The following is an 18,186-nucleotide window of genomic DNA, read 5'->3' as shown; positions in this document are numbered from 1 at the left end:
AATGCCTGATTTTGTTGTGCTGCCCCAGTAAACACTGTAGCAAGGTTTTCCAAATTAAATCAACTCAAGTTATGGAAAAAAATATAGATATTGTAGCGTCCCGGAAGAGTTAGTGCTGCAAGGGATTCCGGGTATTTGTTCTGTTGTGTTTACGTTGTGTTACGGTGCGGATGTTCTCCCGAAATGTGACTCTTACCATAATATGTTAGGTTAATGTTGTTGTGTACAGGCAAAGGGAAGGAGGCATCACCAGGACTGAAATGCGGTTCTAGAAGGTTTATTAAAACCTTTGATGAATGTGTGGGGTGTGAATGCTACTACTAGAGAATGAATGTGTGGAAACAACAATGTGGAATTTACCAGAGGGTGTTGTCTTTGAGTAGGGATTCACGGTGGCAGAAGGGTTAGTGCGTCTGCCTCACAATACGAAGGTCCTGCAGTCCTGGGTTCAAATCCAGGCTCGGGATCTTTCTGTGTGGAGTTTGCATGTTCTCCCCGTGAATGCGTGGGTTCCCTCCGGGTACTCCGGCTTCCTCCCACTTCCAAAGACATGCACCTGGGGATAGGTTGATTGGCAACACTAAATTGGCCCTAGTGTGTGAATGTGAGTGTGAATGTTGTCTGTCTATCTGTGTTGGCCCTGCGATGAGGTGGCGACTTGTCCAGGGTGTACCCCGCCTTCCGCCCGATTGTGGCTGAGATAGGCGCCAGCGCCCCCCGCAACCCCGAAAGGGAATAAGCGGTAGAAAAATGGATGGATGGTGTTGTCTTTGCGTGTTGGATGTATCTTTCGCCAAATCCAAGGGGGAAGGCAAAGAGGCGGTCCACAGGGCGGCAAGCGGCCGGGGGCTGGAGAGAGGCAACGATGTCCGGATGAATTACTGGCTGTCCAGAGTCAAGACCCAGGATGGACCGCTCGTCGGGACCCAGGATGGACCGCTCGCCTGTGTATCGTTTGGGGACATCTCTACGCTGCTGATCGGCCTCCGCTTGGGATGGTTTCCTGTGAACGGGACTCTCGCTGCAGTCTTGGATCCGCTTTGAACTGAACTCCCGCGGCTGTGTTGGAGCCACTATGGATTGAACTTTCAGAGTATCATGTTAGACCCGCTCGACATCCATTGCTTTCGGTCCCCTAGAGGGGGGGGGTTACCCACATTTGATGTCCTCTCCAAGGTTTCTCATAGTCATCATTGTCACTGGCGTCCCACTGGATGTGAATTCTCCCTGCCCACTGGGTGTGAGTTTTCCTTGCCCTTATGTGGGTTCTTCCGAGGATATCGTAGTCGTAGTGTTTTTACAGTCCTTTGAGACATTTATAGAGCGTTTTCCGTTCGGGCTCCAGTACTCTGGAATGCCCTCCCGGTAACAGTTCGAGATGCTACCTCAGTAGAAGCATTTAAGTCTCATCTTAAAACTCATCTGTATACTCTAGCCTTTAAATAGACCTCCTTTTTAGACCAGTTGATCTGCCGCTTCTTTTCTTTCTCCTATGTCCCCCCCTCCCTTGTGGAGGGGGTCCGGTCCGATGACCATGGATGAAGTACTGACTGTCCAGAGTCGAGACCCAGGATGGACCGCTCGTCGGGACCCAGGATGGACCGCTCGCCTGTATCGGTTGGGGACATCTCTACGCTGCTGATCCGCTTGAGATGGTTTCCTGTGGACGGGACTCTCACTGCTGTCTTGGAGCCACTATGGATTGAACTTTCACAGTATCATGTTAGACCCGCTCGACATCCATTGCTTTCGGTCCCCTAGAGGGGGGGGGGTTGCCCACATCTGAGGTCCTCTCCAAGGTTTCTCATAGTCAGCATTGTCACTGGCGTCCCACTGAATGTGAATTCTCCCTGCCCACTGGGTGTGAGTTTTCCTTGCCCTTATGTGGGTTCTTCCGAGGATATCGTAGTCGTAGTGTTTTTACAGTCCTTTGAGACATTTGTGATTTAGGGCTATATAAATAAACATTGATTGATTGATTGATTGATTTGTCAACTATTTATTTGACGACCTTAGTTTGGCAAAAAGTGATGACGCATATCGCTTTTGTTGATGTATTGGTCGGATGAACCCAACCCGACACTTTGTAGTCCCATTGCTTACAATCTGATTTATACCCACGTACGAAAGAGGCCTGGGTCGGATTTGAAAAATTTCGGAATACACTGACATGAAAAAGTCCAGTATAAAAAATTCGGAATTGACCTTCATCGTGAACAAGGCACAGGACTTCAAGACTTTCAAGATTTTTCAATGTACACGTTTTCCTTACATGCATGACATGGTTTTTTTTTAATTAAATATTCTCTTAGAAATGTTAGCCAGTAAGCGTTTTTTTGGATGTCAGAAAAAGTCCAAGTCTGACAGAAATGGAAAGATGTTTTGTTTCTCAAGGGGAGCTAAGGACCCAACCCGGTCACTGGTTCTCTGCTCTTGCCATATTATTGGCAGCTGTTTCGTGAACGAAGCAGTTTTCGAAGCGGCCATCGACCCCTGACCGATCACGACAGAGTAGCCATGGTCAGCAACGAGGCTGCAGAATCCGAGCATGTCGGCCGATATGAGAAGAGTGCGGATTTACCCTGTAGGCAACTTGAAGTTTTTTATCAAGCATAACATTAAAATATCATTTTGAAAGCCCCTGGAATGAGCAGAATAGGAAAACAGCACTTTGCATCAGTACTCAAGTATTGAGTCCAAGAAAATCAAAAGAAACTTCAAAAGGCTGCAGTTGACATGGACAAATTAGGAAAATGATATAAAAAGGGCTGCGAAATGAAAAAGAAGTATTGTCTTTGGCATTCACGAGTAATGACAGGGAACCAGAGTCCATGGAAATGTTTCCAAATAAACCATGGCGGATTGATCTTGGCCGTGTCCTGGTTTAGCGTGGAGAGAGAGCTAGAACACTTATTCTTCGAATCTTTGTGAAGTCAAGGTCCCCCTATCACGTTACTGATGACAGGATGAACGATGGAGCAGAGACCTCCGCAACATGGAAAATGAACGGATGGCAGTCGCAGTGGTTGACAGGCGACTGGGGATCCAAGTAAGTAGCACTGGTTGGCCGAGCCCAGACAAATTAGACAGTGCTAGACTTCCAAATACGAGGGTCGTTTCTAAAAAGAAATGTGTCAACAGCCAACGAGAATGACTCGAGCTGACAATTTCATTGCAATACAAACCATTTAAACCAGGGGTCTCAAACGGAATTTACCTGAGGGGCCATTAGATGCGGAGTCTGGGTGAGGCTGGGCCGCGGGTTTAGTGGAAAAGCAGCAAAACGTTTCTCTGCTTACATCATGCAAGTCACGTCAATGTTCGGCCGTCAAGAGCCATTTACCACACCGTGAATGGTGGATTCCTTCAACGCTGTCAAGCGCCATTCATATAAAACTTGCGGGCCGCACTAATATTAAACTTTCATATTAAAGTGGGGGCCGCAAACATACTTACCAACCTTGAGACCTTCGATTTCAGGAAGTGGGGGATGGGGGGCATGGTAGGGGGCGGGGCGTGGTTAAGAAGGGAGGAGTATATTTAGAGCTACAATTCACCAAGTCAAGGATTTCATATATATATATTTATATATATATACACCAATGTCATAATTTCAACCAGAGCATTTTATCATTTAGTGAAACAAAAAAAAACAAGTTTTATTTTGTTGAAATAGAGGTTCCAAGTCAAAAAGCCTTGATGCATAAAAATAAATTTATGTGGTTCTTTTATGCATTTAAAAACTAAAACGGGTCTAACACAAGACGAAGGTTAAGAGATATTCCTGGCTATGAATTTGCTCATTGCTATTTTTATGTTTTTGTGCATTATTTGTTGCCGTAATTATTAAACGAACAGGTTACTCATCAGCTACTCAGTACTTGAGTAGTTTTTTCACACCATACTTTTTACTTTTACTCAAGTAAATATTTGGGTGACTACTACCTACTTTTACTTGAGTAATACATCTCTAAAGTAACAGTACTCTTACTTGAGTACAATTTCTGGCTACTCAAGCCACCTCTGTGCATAAATGCTGCAATGTTTAGCACCAAGAAAACATTGCTAAATAGTATCAATTTTAGATATCCGATACAGTAATGGCTTTTTTGATGAAATTGTCAAAGTTGGTTTGTGACAAACCCCAAGATGCAGAGAAGGAGGGAAGCATTTTGCAGGAAAACATGATTTAATGTAAATAATAGAACAAAAACTGTCTTTTGTTCCCTGCTTCCGTTCTGTTTTCATTCTACAAGTAACGACTTCTGTTTTCCTGTTTGCTGCCCGCTAGCTTCCACGCTAGGCCAATTTTGTTTTTTCGCTAGCTTCCCTGCTAAGTTACTTTTTTCTTTTCAATCAATCAATCAATGTTTATTTATATAGCCCCAAATCACAAATGTCTCAAAGGACTGCACAAATCATTACGACTACAACATCCTCGGAAGAACCCACAAAAGGGCAAGGAAAACTCTCACCCAGTGGGCAGGGAGAATTCACATCCAGTGGGACGCCAGTGACAATGCTGACTATGAGAAACCTTGGAGAGGACCTCATATGTGGGCAACCCCCCCCCCCTCTAGGGGACCGAAAGCAATGGATGTCGAGCGGGTCTAACATGATACTGTGAAAGTTCAATCCATAGTGGCTCCAAGACAGCAGTGAGAGTCCCGTCCACAGGAAACCATCTCAAGCGGATCAGCAGCGTAGAGATGTCCCCAACCGATACAGGCGAGCGGTCCATCCTGGGTCCCGACGAGCGGTCCATCCTGGGTCTCGACTCTGGACAGTCAGTACTTCATCCATGGTCATCGGACCGGACCCCCTCCACAAGGGAGGGGGGGACATAGGAGAAAGAAAAGAAGCGGCAGATCAACTGGTCTAAAAAGGAGGTCTATTTAAAGGCTAGAGTATACAGATGAGTTTTAAGATGAGACTTAAATGCTTCTACTACTTTTCTAGCTCCCATGCTAGTTCTCTTAGTTTGTTATCCGCCTGAGTACAATTTCTGGCTACTCGACCCACCTCTGGTGGTGACAGAATAAAACAGGAAACGAGGAGGTCATACTACAAAATGTGATATCAAAATGGAACAATATGGGGGATGATCCGGCCATCGGATCACAACAGGTGGATTAAAGTGCATGAGGATGTTTTACATTTTCAACGTTATTTTCAACACCGTGATTACCAGCGGGATTATTCATTACTTATTGTGTTGAGCAATTTATCTGGGAGCCAGACGCGATCATCAAAAGAGCCACATCTGGCTCCAGAGCCACAGGTTCCCTACCCCAGTTCTCTGGGATGCACGGCCAAAACCAGAAACGTGTGCTTAATCACAAAAGCAAACAAATGTCATACATTAGCCCTCACTTGACTCCTTAGGACATATTTTCTTCCCTCTCTTCCAAATCTCTCCATCTCCCCCTCCCCACCCCTGCCTTTTAGTTCAAGAAAAGCCTGTCAGGAGAAATCAAGTCAAGCCAAAAGACGTAGTTGAGCACCCGTGACAGGCTGAAAGCCCCTCAAATGGGTCTGTAATGAGTCTAATAACGGTGTGGGTAAGCATAATTTACTTGAGCGAAAGCGTGCACAAAATGATGCTGGCAGCAATGATGAGTCTTCATTCCCAATGATACGAAAGAAGGTGGACTAGATCTAATCCCGCCAGTCTCCCATACTGCCCCCCCCCCCCCGCCCCCCCATCACCCCCCCAAGGGCTGAGCCGCAGCCAACACTGCTCATCACTGAGCACTGAACTGGAAAATCGCACATGACTGGTTGCTTCCAGAGGGCCCTCAGATGGCACGAAGCGACCCTGTCTCCTTTGAAATAGAGAACCGGGTGACCTCACACCGCCCAGGGAGTACATAACTGCACCCCCCCCACCCACCCCCTTTCCCAGAGTGTGTCATAGCGCTTGTGTAGGTACGTGTGTTGCAGCCTCGTACACAGTGCGTCTGTGGGGGATAGCGCCCCCCCCGGGAGAAAAGGTTGCTTACGGGTGGATAATCCCATCATCCTGGGTAAAAAGGAGATAATGTAAGCAAACATACAATAACATATGCAATAAAGCAACAGGGATACATTTCCTTGGTTGCAGTCCTTGTCTACGACTCTTTCTGCAAAACCGGCAAAGTGTAATTCTTATAAAAACAGAATACAATGATTTGCAAATCATTTTCAACTTATATTCAATTGAATAGTTTTCAAAGAGAAGATATTTAAGGTTCGCACTTGCAAATATTGTTTTTTGTATTTTTGGTAAGGGGAGCCGGACGTTGGCAGACATGTCAGCGATCCTGTTCGGTCTCCCTGTAATGTTTGTCTGCTCTTGAATGGGATTGTGTTGAAAATGTTCATTTCCCCTCAGGGATTATTAAAGTATTTCTGATTCTGATTCTGATGCATGTATTCATGTTGTAGATGAATACATGTATGTAAATATGTTGTAGAGGCATATATGTATGTATATATGTTGTAGATGCATATATGTACGTATATATGTTGTACAAACATACATGCATGTATGTATGTGTGTGTGTGTATTTATGTATGTATATGTTGTACATACATGCATGTATGTATGTATGTATGTATGTATGTGTGTATTTATGTATGTATATGTTGGACATGTATATATGTATGTATATGTTGTACATCATACATGTATGTATATATGGTGTACATGTATGTATGTATGTATGTATGTATGTATGTATGTATGTATATGTTGTACATGCATATATGTATGTATATATGTTGTACATGCACGTATGTATGTATGTATGTATGTATGTATGTACGTATGTTGTACATGCATGTATGTATGTATATATGTTGTACATGCATGCATGTATGTATGTATGTATGTACGTATGTTGTACATGCATGTATGTATGTATGTATGTATGTATGTATGTATGTTGTACATGCATGCATGTATGTATATATGTTGTACATGCATATATGTATGTATATATGTTTTACATGTATGTATGTATGTATGTATGTATGTATGTATGTATGTTGTACATGCAAAAATGTATCTATATATGTTGTACATATATGTATGTATATATGTTGTACATGCATATATGTATGTATGTATGTATGTATGTATGTATGTATGTATGTATGTATGTATGTATGTATGTATGTATGTATGTATGTATGTATGTATGTATGTATGTATGTATGTATGTATGTATGTATGTATGTGTGTATGTATGTATGTATGTGTGTATGTATGTATATGTTGGACATGCATGTATGTATGTATATATGTTATACATGCATGTATGTATGTATATATGTTGTACATATATGTATGTATATATGTTTTACATGCATGTATGTATGTATGTATGTATGTATGTATGTATGTATGTATGTATGTATGTATGTGTGTATGTATGTATATGTTTGACATGCATATATGTATGTATATATATGTTGTACATGCATGTATGTATGTATATGTTGTACATGCATATATGTATGTATATATGTTGTACATGCATGCATGTATGTATGTTGCACATGCATATATGTATATATATATGTTGTACATGCATGTATGTATGTATGTATATGTTGTACATGCATATATGTATGTATATATGTTGTACATGCATGTATGTATGTATGTATGTATGTATGTATGTTGTACATGCATGTATGTATGTTGTACATATATGTATGTAGATATGTTGCACATGCATATATGTATGTATATACGGTAGAAAATGATGGATGGATGACATGTTGTACATGCATATATGTATTTATATATGTTGTACATGCATGTATATATGTATATATTTTGTACATGCATATACAGTATGTATGTATATAAGTTGTACATGCATGTAGGTATGTATACGTGTTGTACATGCATACATGTATGTACTGTATATATGTTGTACATGCATACATGTATGTACTGTATATATGTTGTACATGCATATATGTTTTGCATATGTGTCATAACTATACGTGGGTGGGAAGTATGATTTAAGTCTGGCACACAGAGGCAAGCGATGAATTATTTCCACATCTTCCGAACTTGAAGTGATGAGACTGCTGTGCTCGGCGTGTTTTGAATGCACTTCAAGAGTCGCAGGTTTTGATCCCACACTTTTTGCTGTTGGTGAGCTCAGCCTTCAAACGGCTCCCTCGAATCGAGCCCCCAATTTAACGTCTGATCCCTCCTGTTGGAAAGATAACATTTCAAGGGGGAGTCAGGCGGAAGAAAAACAGCCTGCAGAAAAGCCAGGGCAAGCGAACATGCTCGCTGTCAGCTGCCTTCCTTTATAATTTGATGCCTCTGTCTCTACCGCCGGCAGTTGCGACTAATCTCGCTGAACGCTAAAAATGAGTGTCGGTGACGGGGATGTCAACAGCGGTTTGTTTGGAGCTCAGCGGGGAGAACAGTACCTGCCTGTGTGTCTCTGTTGCACAAGTGCCCCCCAGCATTCCCTCCCCTGTGTGTCCAAGTCATTTGGTGTTACTGTCAATCCCGCCGGCCGACGGCGACGCGCTTAATCACTCCACGCCGCTGCTTTTCACCTCGCGCACACATTTGCTGTGTTCTTTCCGCTGACAGCATCACCCTATTTCCAAAAAAAAAAAAAAAAGTCCTCGCCAAAAATCTTCTCCTCGGCTTACTTGGAATAAAAGGAGTGGAGCGGGCTTCTGACAGGTGTGAGTGTGTCGAGATGCATTCCAGGTTAAAACAAACATTTTTGTTAAAACTGCCATGCTATTTTTTTTAATTATATTTTATATAGCGCTTTTTCTCTAGTGACTCAGAGCGCTTTTACAAACCCTGTTTCCATACAAGTTGGGAAATTGTGTTAGAAAGTACCCGCACTCTTTTTTTTACAAAGCCACGCTGTTGTAACACGTGATGAATGTGGCTTGGCATCGTCTTGCTGAAATAAGCAGGGGCGTCCATGAAAAAGACGGCGCTTAGATGGCCGCATATGTTGTTCCAAAAGATGTATGTACCCTCCGACAGGTGTAAGTGCTTTTTTTGTGAATTATATTTTATATAGCGCTTTTTCTCTAAGCGCTTTCACAAACCCCGTTTCCATATGATATGGAAATTGTGTTAGATGTAAATATAAACGGAATACAATGATTTGCGAATCCTTTTCAGACCATATTCAGTTGAATTTACTACAAAGACAAGATATTTGATGTTCAAACTCATAAACTTTATTTTTTTTTTTTTGCAAATAATAATTAACTTCGAATTTACTGGCTGCAACACGTGCCAAAGTAGTTGGGAAAGGGCATGTTCACCACTGTGTTACATCGTCTTTTCTTTTAACAACACTCGATAAACGTTTGGGAACTCAGGAAACTAATTATTGAAGCTTTGGAAAGTGGAATTCTTTCCCATTCTTGTTTTATGTAGAGCTTCAGTCGTTCAACAGTCCGGGGTCTCTGCTGTCGTATTTTACGCTTCATAATGCGCCACACATTTTCGATGGGAGACAGGTCTGGACTGCAGGCGGGCCAGGAAAGTACCCACACTCTTTTTTTTATGAAGCCACGCTGTTGTAACACGTGAAGAATGTGGCTTGGCATTGTCTTGCTGAAATAAGCAGGGGCGTCCATGAAAAAGACGGCGCTTAGATGGCAGCATATGTTGTTCCAAAAGATGTATGTACCTTCCGACAGGTGTGAGTGCGTCGAGATACATTCCAGGTTGAAACAAAACTACAATGCTTTTTTTGTGAATTATATTTTATATAGCCCTTTTTCTCCAGTGACTCAAAGCACTTTTACAAACCCCGTTTCCATACGAGTTGGGAAATTGTGTTGGATGTAAATATAAACAGAATACAATGATTTGCAAATCTTTTTCAGCCCATATTCAGTTGAATGCACTACAAAGACAAGATATTTGATGTTCAAACTCATAAACTTTATTTTTTTTTTGCAAATAATAATTAACTTAGAATTTCATGGCTGCAACAAGTGCCAAAGTAGTTGGGAAAGGGCATGTTCACCACTGTGTTACATCACCTTTTCTTTTAACAACACTCAATAAACGTTAGGGAACTGAGGAAACTAATTATTGAAGCTTTGAAAGTGGAATTCTTTCCCATTCTTGTTTTATGTAGAGCTTCAGTCGTTCAACAGTCCGGGGTCTCCGCTGTCGTATTTTACGCTTCATAATACGCCACACATTTTCGATGGGAGACAGGTCTGGACTGCAGGCGGGCCAGGAAAGTACCCGCACTCTTTTTTTTACGAAGCCACGCTGTTGTAACACGTGATGAATGTGGCTTGGCATCGTCTTGCTGAAATAAGCAGGGGCGTCCATGAAAAAGACGGCGCTTAGATGGCCGCATATGTTGTTCCAAAAGATGTATGTACCCTCCGACAGGTGTAAGTGCTTTTTTTGTGAATTATATTTTATATAGCGCTTTTTCTCTAAGCGCTTTCACAAACCCCGTTTCCATATGATATGGAAATTGTGTTAGATGTAAATATAAACGGAATACAATGATTTGCGAATCCTTTTCAGACCATATTCAGTTGAATTTACTACAAAGACAAGATATTTGATGTTCAAACTCATAAACTTTATTTTTTTTGCAAATAATAATTAACTTAGAATTTCATGGCTGCAACATGTGCCAAAGTAGTTGGGAAAGGGCATGTTCACCACTGTGTCACATCACCTTTTTTTTAACAACACTCAATAAACGTTTGGGAACTGAGGAAACTAATTGTTGAAGCTTTGAAAGTGGAATTCTTTCCCATTCTTGTTTTATGTAGAGCTTCAGTCGTTCAACAGTCCGGGGTCTCCGCTGTCGTATTTTACACTTCATAATGCGACACACATTTTCCATGGGAGACAGGTCTGGACTGCAGGCGGGCCAGGTAAGTACCCGCACTCTTTTTTTTAACGAAGCCACGCTGTTGTAACATGTGATGAATGTGGCTTGGCATTGTCTTGCTGAAATAAGCAGGGGCGTCCATGAAAAAGACGGCGCTTGGATGGCCGCATATGTTGTTCCAAAAGATGTATGTACCCTCCGACAGGTGTGAGTGCTTTTTTTGTGAATTATATTTTATATAGCGCTTTTTCTCTAAGCGCTTTCACAAACCCCGTTTCTATACGAGTTTGGAAATTGTGCTGGATGTAAATATAAATGGAATACAATGATTTGCGAATCCTTTTCAGCCCATATTCAATTAAATGCACTACAAAGACAACATATTTGATGTTCAAACTCATAATTTTTTATTTTTTTTTGCAAATAATAATTAACTTCGAATTTACTGGCTGCAACACGTGCCAAAGTAGTTGGGAAAGGGCATGTTCACCACTGTGTTACATCACCTTTTCTTTTAACAACACTCAATAAACGTTTGGGAACTGAGGAAACTAATTGTTGAAGCTTTGGAAAGTGGAATTCTTTCCCATTCTTGTTTTATGTAGAGCTTCAGTCGTTCAACAGTCCGGGGTCTCCGCTGTCGTATTTTACACTTCATAATGCGACACACATTTTCCATGGGAGACAGGTCTGGACTGCAGGCGGGCCAGGTAAGTACCCGCACTCTTTTTTTTAACGAAGCCACGCTGTTGTAACATGTGATGAATGTGGCTTGGCATTGTCTTGCTGAAATAAGCAGGGGCGTCCATGAAAAAGACGGCGCTTGGATGGCCGCATATGTTGTTCCAAAAGATGTATGTACCCTCCGACTGGTGTGAGTGCTTTTTTTTGTGAATCATATTTTATATAGCGCTTTTTCTCTAAGCGCTTTCACAAACCCCGTTTCCATACGAGTTGGGAAATTGTGTTGGATGTAAATATAAACGGAATACAATGATTTGCATATCGTTTTCAGCCCATATTCAGTTGAATATGCTGCAAAGACAACATATTTGATGTTCAAACTCATAAACTTTATTTTTTTTTTGCAAATAATAATTAACTTAGAATTTCATGGCTGCAACACGTGCCAAAGTAGTTGGGAAAGGGCATGTTCACCACTGTGTTACATCACCTTTTCTTTTAACAACACTCAATAAACGTTTGGGAACTCCATCCATCCATCCATCATCTTCCGCTTATCCGAGGTCGGGTCGCGGGGGCAGCAGCCTAAGCAGGGAAGCCCAGACTTCCCTATCTCCAGCCACTTCGTCTAGCTCTTCCCGGGGGATCCCGAGGCGTTCCCAGGCCAGCCGGGAGACATAGTCTTTCCAACGGTTCCTGGGTCTTCCCCGTGGCGTTTGGGAACTGAGGAAACTAATTGTTGAAGCTTTGGAAAGTGGAATTCTTTCCCATTCTTGTCGTATTTTACGCTTCATAACGCGCCACACATTTTCCAGGGAGACAGGTCTGGACTGCAGGCGGGCCAGGAACGTACCCGCACTCTTTTTTTTTTTACGAAGCCACGCTGTCGTAACACGTGGCTTGGCATTGTCTTGCTGAAAGAAGCAGGGGCGTCCATGAAAATAACAGTGCTTAGATGGCAGCATATGTTGTTCCAAAACCTGTATGTACATTTCAGCATTAATGGTGCCTTCACAGATGTGTAAGTTACCCATGCCTTGGGCACTAATGCACCCCCATACCATCACAGATGCTGGCTTTTGAACTTTGCGTCGATAACAGTCTGGATGGTTCGCTTCCCCTTTGGTCCGGATGACACGATGTCGAATATTTCCCAAAACAATTTGAAATGTGGACTCGTCAGACCACAGAACACTTTTCCATTTTGCATCAGTACATCTTAGATGATCTCGGGCCCAGAGAAGCCGGCGGCGTCTCTGGATGTTGTTGATTAATGGCTTTCGCTTTGCATAGTAGAGCTTTAACTTGCACTTACAGATGTAGCGACCAACTGTATTTAGTGACAGTGTTTTTCTGAAGTGTTCCTGAGCCCATGTGGTGATATCCTTTAGAGATTGATGTCGGTTTTTGATCGAAGGTCATGGTCATTCAATGTTGGTTTACGGCCATGCCGCTTACGTGGCGCGATTTCTCCAGATTCTCTGAACCTTTTGATGATATTATGGACCGTAGATGTTGAAATCCCTAAATTTTTTGCAATTGCACTTTGAGAAACCTTGTTCTTAAACTGTTTGACTATTTGCTCACGCAGTTGTGGACAAAGGGGTGTACCTCGCCCCATCCTTTCTTGTGAAAGACTGAGCATTTTTTGGGAAGCTGTTTTTATACCCAATCATGGCACCCACCTGTTCCCAACTAGCCTGCACACCTGTGGAATGTTCCAAATAAGTGTTTGATGAGCATTCCTCAACTTTATCAGTATTTATTGCCACCTTTCCCAACTTCTTTGTCACGTGTTGCTGGCATCAAATTCTAAAAGTAATGATTATTTGCAAAAAAAAAAAAAGTTTATCAGTTTGAAGATCAAACATGATCAAACATGTTTTGCAAGTGTTCCTGAGCCCATGTGGTGATATCCTTTAGAGATTGATGTCGGTTTTTGATCGAGGGTACCTCGCCCCATCCTTTCTTGTGAAAGACTGAGCATTTTTTGGGAAGCTGTTTTTATACCCAATCATGGCACCCACTTGTTCCCAACTAGCCTGCACACCTGTGGGATGTTCCAAATAAGTGTTTGATGAGCATTCCTCAACTTTATCAGTATTTTTTGCCACCTTTCCCAACTTCTTTGTCACGTGTTGCTGGCATCAAATTCTAAAAGTAATGATTATTTGCAAAAAAAAAAAAAGGTTTATCAGTTTGAAGATCAAACATGATCAAACATGTTTTGCAAGTGTTCCTGAGCCCATGTGGTGATATCCTTTAGAGATTGATGTCGGTTTTTGATCGAAAGTCATGGTCATTCTCCAGATTCTCTGAACCTTTTGATGATATTATGGACCGTAGATGTTGAAATCCCTAAATTTCTTGCAATTGCACTTTGAGAAACCTTGTTCTTAAACTGTTTGACTATTTGCTCACGCAGTTGTGGACAAAGGGGTGTACCTCGCCCCATCCTTTCTTGTGAAAGACTGAGCATTTTTTTGGGAAGCTGTTTTTATACCCAATCATGGCACCCACCTGTTCCCAACTAGCCTGCACACCTGTGGGATGTTCCAAATAAGTGTTTGATGAGCATTCCTCAACTTTATCAGTATTTATTGCCACCTTTCCCAATTTCTTTGTCACGTGTTGTTGGCATCAAATTCTAAAAGTAATGATTATTTGCAAAAAAAAAAAAAAGTTTATCAGTTTGAAGATCAAACATGATCAAACATGTTTTGGAAATGTTCCTGAGCCCATGTGGTGATATCCTTTAGAGATTGATGTCGGTTTTTGATCAAAAGTCATGGTCATTCTCCAGATTCTCTGAACCTTTTGATGATATTATGGACCGTAGATGTTGAAATCCCTAAATTTCTTGCAATTGCACTTTGAGAAACGTTGTTCTTAAACTGTTTGACTATTTGCTCACGCAGTTGTGGACAAAGGGGTGTACCTCGCCCCATCCTTTCCTGTGAAAGACTGAGCATTTTTTTGGGAAGCTGTTTTTATACCCAATCATGGCACCCACCTGTTCCCAATTAGCCTGCACACCTGTAGGATGCCCACCAGTCCTCACAACAGAACCATTTTCCACTTTGCATCAGTCCATCTTAGATGATCTCGGACCCAGAGAAGCCGGCGGAGTTTCTGGATGTTGTTGATTAATGGCTTTCGCTTTGAATAGTAGAGTTTTAACATGCACTTACAGATGTAGCGACAAACTGTAGTTAGTGACAGTGGCTTTTTGAAGTGTTCCTGAGCCCATGTGGTGATATCCTTTAGAGATTGATGTCGGTTTTTGATCGAAGGTCACGGTCATTCAATGCTGGTTTTTGGCCATGCCGCTTACGTGGAGCGATTTCTCCAGATTCTCTGATCCTTTTGATGATATCATGGACCGTAGATGTTGAAATCCCTAAATTTCTTGCAATTGCACTTTGAGAAACGTTGTTCTTAAACTGTTTGACTATTTGCTCACGCAGTTGTGGACAAAGGGGTGTACCTCGCCCCATCCTTTCTTGTGAAAGAGTGAGCATTTTTTGGGAAGCTGTTTTTATACCCAATCATGGCACCCACCTGTTCCCAACTAGCCTGCACACCTGTGGAATGTTCCAAATAAGTGTTTGATGAGCATTCCTCAACTTTATCAGTATTTATTGCCACCTTTCCCAATTTCTTTGTCACGTGTTGCTGGCAACAAATTCTAAAAGTAATGATTATTTGCACACAAAAAAAATGTTTATCAGTTTGAAGATCAAACATGATCAAACATGTTTTGGAAATGTTCCTGAGCCCATGTGGTGATATCCTTTAGAGATTGATGTCGGTTTTTGATCAAAAGTCATGGTCATTCTCCAGATTCTCTGAACCTTTTGATGATATTATGGACCGTAGATGTTGAAATCCCTAAATTTCTTGCAATTGCACTTTGAGAAACGTTGTTCTTAAACTGTTTGACTATTTGCTCACGCAGTTGTGGACAAAGGGGTGTACCTCGCCCCATCCTTTCTTGTGAAAGACTGAGCATTTTTTTGGGAAGCTGTTTTTATACCCAATCATGGCACCCACCTGTTCCCAATTAGCCTGCACACCTGTAGGATGCCCACCAGTCCTCACAACAGAACCATTTTCCACATTGCATCAGTCCATCTTAGATGATCTCGGACCCAGAGAAGCCGGCGGAGTTTCTGGATGTTGTTGATTAATGGCTTTCGCTTTGAATAGTAGAGTTTTAACATGCACTTACAGATGTAGCGACAAACTGTATTTAGTGACAGTGGCTTTCTGGAGTGTTCCTGAGCCCATGTGGTGATATCCTTTAGAGATTGATGTCGGTTTTTGATCGAAGGTCATGGTCATTCAATGCTGGTTTTCGGCCATGCCGCTTACGTGGAGCGATTTGTCCAGATTCTCTGATCCTTTTGATGATATTATGGACCGTAGATGTTGAAATCCCTAAATTTCTTCCAATTGCACTTTGAGAAACGTTGTTCTTAAACTGTTTGACTATTTGCTCACGCAGTTGTGGACAAAGGGGTGTACCTCGCCCCATCCTTTCTTGTGAAAGACTGAGCATTTTTTTGGGAAGCTGTTTTTATACCCAATCATGGCACCCACCTGTTCCCAATTAGCCTGCACACCTGTAGGATGCCCACCAGTCCTCACAACAGAACCATTTTCCACATTGCATCAGTCCATCTTAGATGATCTCGGACCCAGAGAAGCCGGCGGAGTTTCTGGATGTTGTTGATTAATGGCTTTCGCTTTGAATAGTAGAGTTTTAACATGCACTTACAGATGTAGCGACAAACTGTATTTAGTGACAGTGGCTTTCTGGAGTGTTCCTGAGCCCATGTGGTGATATCCTTTAGAGATTGATGTCGGTTTTTGATCGAAGGTCATGGTCATTCAATGCTGGTTTTCGGCCATGCCGCTTACGTGGAGCGATTTGTCCAGATTCTCTGATCCTTTTGATGATATTATGGACCGTAGATGTTGAAATCCCTAAATTTCTTCCAATTGCACTTTGAGAAACGTTGTTCTTAAACTGTTTGACTATTTGCTCACGCAGTTGTGGACAAAGGGATGTACCTCGCCCCATCCTTTCTTGTGAAGGACTGAGCATTTTTTGGGAAGCTGTTTTTATACCCAATCATGGCACCCACCTGTTCCCAACTAGCCTGCACACCTGTGGAATGTTCCAAATAAGTGTTTGATGAGCATTCCTCAACTTTGTCAGTATTTATTGCCACCTTTCCCAATTTCTTTGTCACGTGTTGCTGGCATCAAATTCTAAAAGTAATGATTATTTGCAAAAAAAAAAAAAGTTTATCAGTTTGAAGATCAAACATGATCAAACATGTTTTGCAAGTGTTCCTGAGCCCATGTGGTGATATCCTTTAGAGATTGATGTCGGTTTTTGATCGAGGGTACCTCGCCCCATCCTTTCTTGTGAAAGACTGAGCATTTTTTGGGAAGCTGTTTTTATACCCAATCATGGCACCCACCTGTTCCCAACTAGCCTGCACACCTGTGGAATGTTCCAAATAAGTGTTTGATGAGCATTCCTCAACTTTATCAGTATTTATTGCCACCTTTCCCAATTTCTTTGTCACGTGTTGCTGGCAACAAATTCTAAAAGTAATGATTATTTGCACACAAAAAAAAATGTTTATCAGTTTGAAGATCAAACATGATCAAACATGTTTTGGAAATGTTCCTGAGCCCATGTGGTGATATCCTTTAGAGATTGATGTCGGTTTTTGATCGAGGGTACCTCGCCCCATCCTTTCTTGTGAAAGACTGAGCATTTTTTCCGTCATAGAGGTTTGGTCTCTCCGCCTGTTCATAAGTTCAGTGATGAGAAAACTCCTACTTTGAGTTGAGGACGGAGGTGCGGGTTTGGGTGTGGGTAGGGGGTGACTTATTACGTGTGTGTTGTAAGGGAATGTGCCGGAATCCTGGTGACGGGTGAAGCAGCAACAGTGCAGAGCAGATCCGGTGCAGCAGTGAGACAGAGAATCCGATTCATCTTGATCAAAGGCTTGCGTCGGTGACAAAGGAGCGTTTGTTTAGCCTAAGCGTGACATGTATCTGAGAGCCATAAATTACAGGAGGAATTAGAGGAGGTCTGCTGGATTTCATGCCCGTGCGCCTGTCTGTCTCTTTGGGAGCAGCACACACGTATGGTTTCCCCACTGCACGGACCACACACACTCCTGCGAGGGGCTGGGGAAGGGAATGTCAGTGTGACATAAGGAGTGATGAAGGCATGTGTGCGAACACAGCGTAGGACTGTGGCGATTCGGCCTTTCACTGATAAAAAACCAGAATCAGAATGTCATGTTTTGTGATCATAATTTGTTCAGTTGTGTTATGTTACTTCAAGACTTCATTACTTCCTGTTTTTTCACTCCCTTGTTTTGTTTCCATGACAACTCATTGGTTTCACCTGAACTCATTTGGACTCACGCACCTGTGTTAATCATGTCACTATTATTTAAGCTTGTAGTTGCCAGGCAGTCGGCCTGGCATCATTGTTTTTTTGTTTTCTGTCAAAGCGGGGGCAATGGTGGGGTTTGTTTTCCCGGAATGCAAAGGAAGGTGACGGGACATGGCGTGAAGGCAATCTACTCACCTGTCAGCTAGGCTTCGAAGC

This window comes from Nerophis ophidion, linkage group LG07, assembly GCF_033978795.1.
Source record: "Nerophis ophidion isolate RoL-2023_Sa linkage group LG07, RoL_Noph_v1.0, whole genome shotgun sequence".
In the NCBI taxonomy this organism is placed as follows: domain Eukaryota; kingdom Metazoa; phylum Chordata; class Actinopteri; order Syngnathiformes; family Syngnathidae; genus Nerophis; species Nerophis ophidion.
The sequence above is the reverse complement of the archived record's forward strand: the minus strand, read 5'-3'. Positions refer to the sequence as shown.